The sequence below is a fragment of the Neovison vison genome, chromosome X, assembly GCF_020171115.1.
Source record: "Neovison vison isolate M4711 chromosome X, ASM_NN_V1, whole genome shotgun sequence".
Lineage (NCBI taxonomy): Eukaryota > Metazoa > Chordata > Mammalia > Carnivora > Mustelidae > Neogale > Neogale vison.
This window is the reverse complement of record NC_058105.1, coordinates 68,747,513-68,752,614: the sequence shown is the minus strand read 5'-3', so window position 1 is coordinate 68,752,614 and position 5,102 is coordinate 68,747,513. Positions and strand designations below refer to the sequence as shown.

The 5,102-nt window shown below is 38.1% G+C and overlaps 1 pseudogene; it reads left to right on the top strand.

The window, feature by feature from the left end:
- Window positions 1-2,115: 2,115 nt before the first annotated feature.
- Window positions 2,116-4,685, top strand: LOC122896607 (annotated as a pseudogene).
- Window positions 4,686-5,102: the final 417 nt, after the last annotated feature.

Below are 5,102 nucleotides of genomic sequence, written 5' to 3'. Positions count from 1 at the left end.
TTCCTACATTTCAATGGCTTCCCATTGTATAGCGGATTTTTAACATATAACAAAACACAAGCTAATTCTCTGTCTCTCTCCGTTTCTCTCTCTCTCTCTATCTCTATCTCTCTGTTGCTGAAGTCCTGAATGATTTTATTCTGTCCTATTTTTTCAACTTCATCATATGACATTATTCTTACTTTCTAGCCCATGACTGGAAAACATTTTTTTTAAACAACAGATAGTAATTATTTTAAACTTTTGGGTCATACAATTTCTGTTACAACTATTCAACTATGATATTATAACATCAAGCAGCTATGGATAATAAATAAATTAGCTTGACTGTATTCCAAAAAAAAAAAGTTATATATGGACAGGTTCAGGCCATGAGCTATAGTTTGTTGACCTCTATGTAGCTAGAATAGTTTACATACATTGCATAGAAAGTACAACCCATTTCCTTCGTGGCTGACTTCTTTTTCCTTAAGTCTGTCTTTAAATGTGATCTTTTCACAGATTTCTTCTCTAACCACCCTTTCTAAAGTAAATATGTCTCTCTCCCTTATTTTACATTACATCCAATTTCCCTTTCCCTTTAATATTTTTACCACAATGTATAATCATATTTTTATGCTTTCTTGGTATTGTCTGTTTCTTCCAATAGATTTTAAGTTACATTTGGCCAGGGACATTGTCTTTTGATATTTTATTCACCAGTGCTTAGCACTTACTATTATTTAATACATATTCAATAAATTATCTGCTAAATGCACTAGTCAGGCTCTTTCTGCCCTTTTGGGCTTTGATTGCTTAAAGGGGTTGATCCAACTGTTTTAACTATGGGCTTACTGAAGACACCTGGAAGGTTTACTGTGCTAAGCAGTGCCAGGTAAGTGGCTCAATGAACATAGCCCATCCTCTCCCCCGTTCCACACTGTGGACAACTTGATGGTAGGTCTCTGAGCCATAAAACAGTGAGCACTTTCACATAACAGATTCTGGACGTACAAAGCTCAGACTTCTCGCATACATTGGCCTTGGAATGCCTAAAACAGTAAGATAGTCTTTTTGTTTCACTCTACAGACATCTAATATATGTCAGTTAATACAATATAAATAAGGCCATCTATTGAAATCTAGATGTAATTATACCCTACAAAAGGTCTATTTAAAAAATATATACTAGCTTATAATTGGCTGTTAAAAAAGACAATTTCACATATATGTCCACATATATACTAAAATGATTGGTATTCAAGCCAAATAGTAAAAATGTCCTCATTTTGCACAGTTTTAGAATGCATAGATTCCAGTTACCATGCATTAGTTCAATAATACCAATCCCCCAACAACACACAGTTCACATTTCATTCACCATGGTACAATGACGGTCAGTAATTGAATAAAGTACAAACTTTACTGTTAGCTCTTCAGTACATAATTTACTATGCAAATAACAGATGTATATTATGGTAAATGACCAATCGCATTATTTTTTTTTCAGTCTTTTGGTGATTGGTCACCGAACGTATACTCAGTTTATGTTCTAAGTATGTGTTTATGTTCCCTTTTTGTTCCCCACTGATAAACCCACATGACATTTAACAAAAATATATAATGAAGGAGTGAATTATCCAATAAAAATGAAAATTCAAAAAAGAAACTAGAAGTGATTTTTAAAACTAATGTATATATTTTTAACTCAATAATAATTAACATAATGTTATACTAGCTTCAGGTATACAATATAATGTGAAATAAGTCAGTCACAGCAAGACAAATACCATATAATTTCACCCATAAGTGGAATTTTAAAACAGATGAACAAACAAAGAAAAAGAAGGACTGGAAAAGGAAAGGACCAGACTCTTAAATACAGAGAACAAACTGGTGGTTGCCAGATGGGAGGTGAGGGGATGGGTAAAATAGATAAAAGAGATTGAGAGTACACTTAACCTCAATGAGCACTGGGTAATGTATAGGATTACTGATTCATTAAATTGTACGTCAAAAATTAACAATGCTCTATGTTAATTATACTTCAATATAAAAGAGAGAGAGAGAAAGGGAACAGTTGCTGAGTAGAGACTCTGCTGGCAAAGAGGGACCTGCCAAAGAAATGAATGAACTATTGCTGAGTTTATCAAGAGGATGATCTTGAAAATCCCAATGACTGGGGGAGGAGTTAAGGTGGCAGAGCAGTAGGAGGACCCTATGCTTGTCTCAACCCTCGAACCCAACTAGATAAATATCAAGTCATTCAGAACACCCAAGAAATCAATCTAAACACTGAGAGAACAAACTGCAGAACTAGAGGGAGAAAAGAAGCCACATCATGGAAGGTAAGAGGTGGGGAGACCCAATTCTGGGTAGAAAAGAATCATGGATACTGCAGAGGGGATGGAGCATTGATCTTGGAGAGAGAGGAGAGAAAGAGAGAGAGAGAGAGAGAGAGAAACTAAGAAAAAGCAAAACACAGGGAATTGCACAACAGAAACACATCCCCCCAAAAATCAACTGGAAAAACTAGAGCAGCTGATTATCCGTGTTTTTATAAGCAGTGGAGCTCAATGTCTGAGGTTTTAGAAGTCCAAGCCACTACCGAGTGGAGATTGGCTGGCATAGCAGTTCCCCCAGGGGGGAAGAAGGGCAGAGGGCCAGGAGTGGACAGCATGGTTTGAGGATTCCCTGGGTCACATACTGGGAGAGAAATTTCTCCTTCTTGGAGTGCATTTGGGAGAGGTAGCACAGCTTCTCAGGGGATAAAAGAGCCGATGAACAGTCGTTAGCATAGAAAGAGACACCTGCTGAGGGGAGGAGACCTTGGTGTAGCTTTTTGCTGCACTTTACCATAAATTCAAAGCCCCAGCATGGTAGTGCAACTGCTTCTCTGGGACTAACTGATATCAGCCACAGCATGAGAAGATCCTCCCCCAGAGAATCAGCCCAGGTCCATACCTCACAGATCTCTAAAATTTGGAGTTTTTAAATTGCTGCCTTCCTGAGATCAAACACAGGAGTACTGTGTCGCCTGGCAGACAGTTAGCTAGGACACAGCCAGGGTAAAAGCAGGTATCTGACAGAATCCAGGAACACAAGAAAGAGATTGTTCACTCTTCTTGTGAGGGTTTCCTGAACAGTGGCAAGTGTGAATTCCCCACTTTGGGAACATGAGAGCGGGGCGTCACCATTTTCCCCATCCCCAACAACACAAGACTTCAGTGAGCAACCCAGCACCCCCAATGGAAGCTGGAGCCACTTACACCCAGCTCCACCCTCTGCACCCTGCAGGTGCATTTATACTAGGACAAGTTGGCCTAAGAACCAGGACAGCAGTCCCTTCCCAGAAGACCATATGATTAAACTCATATTTGAAAGTTAAGAACCAAAACAGATGAACATAGGGGAAGGGGGAAAAAGAGAGAGGAAAGCAAAACCATAAGAGACTCAACTATAGAGCACAAACCGGGTTGATGGAGGGAGGTGGTTAAGGGTAACCTAAATGGGTGACGGGTGTTAAGGAGGGCACTTGTGATGAACACTGGGTGTTTTATGTAAGTGATGAATCACTAAATTCCACAGCTGAAACCAATTTTTACCATATAGGTTAATTAACCAGAATAAAATAAAAACTTGGAATCAAATAAATAAATAAATAAATAAGAACATCCCAGTGACTGAAATGACAACAATCTTCAAAGCCTGAGACTTTTTGTCTGAAAATCAACTTCAGACCATAAAATTCCAACAGAGAAACAGTATTCATTATTTTTCACCACACCCAGTGCTGTTTTTCTGAAAATAAATAAATTGAAAAAAAAAAATTCCAACAGAGAAAGAAATCTTTTGTGCAGACTTGCTTCTGCTTTGGGAGGAGAAGCGTGCAAGTCTCAACGACACAGACCTTTTAGACATCAAATATACTTAATTTCATCAGCACCAGAAAGTGTGGGATATTTTTCAGATGAGTAAAGAACCAGGTGAAGACACTGACCTTTTTGATATGGAACAATTCAAAAGATCATTTTTAAAAAAATTCTTCAGAGAGCATTTAAAAATGTGAGTCTGCCTCAGAGACACTGAGGAAAATGCAGTATGGATTCAAGTTGCCTGGGATATGGTATAGAAAGCCAAACCGGTACAAACCTATTATGTGGTGTATTATTCCCAGATTCCCTATGCCTTCATTTCTTCCTGACAGCTGAAGAGCTATATACCCCTTCTGGGTCAGGCACTGATAGCTGGTAACAACCACCATAAGATTGTGAATATGGACCTCAGTGGCCAGCATCTGGGCTCTCTTAAGTCTGTTTTTTTTAAACAGTATAAACAGATCTTTGAAACTCACTTCTACAAGAAAGAACACTTGAGCTGGATATACACATGGATTCAGTGATCGTTCGTAAAAACAATAAAGAGGGAGTCAAGGGAGTAACTCAAGAAACTTTTGGAAACTATCCTCAACCAAGACTAGAATTTTCACAAAATAAGCTTGAAATAAAATTCAAAATGACTTAAATGGAGACATCTTGGCTGAGAGAAAAGAACCACTCTGGTGCCTAATAATGTTCTCTAGCTCACATCTTCTGGACGGGTTGAAATCCTTAGCACCAGCCGGTATTGCAAATGCACCACTTCCTCCATTGCTCACTTGTACATCCAGTAAGGGAATGTATTATTTTAAAATTAGATATCTCTAATAAGAGATATGTAGTTTTGTAAACAGAATACTCCCTTGACTATACTACATATGCATTTCAGTTAACAGCTAGCTGGATGGCTTCTATTTATAAACTCGTGTTTTAGAAATTCACTCTTGATATTGACAAGTTTAAAATGTTTATATGATTGTTGGGACTGATTCCTTCTTCCTCCACTGTGAACTCCTCTCCCTCCACACCCTGCAAAGCATAGCAATTGTGGACCTTTAAAAAGTGACAAGATGTCCTTTTTCTCACTCCTATCTCTCCTCGATCCTGGAGAGATCATGTTATAATTACTTGTTTCAAGCTAGTTTCAGTGCTTAAGCCTTGAATCATGGAAAGAAGCAGCAAGAAACTATACTCAACTTGACACTTTCTAGGAAAAATCATAAAAGTGATCCGTTTAGAAGGTAG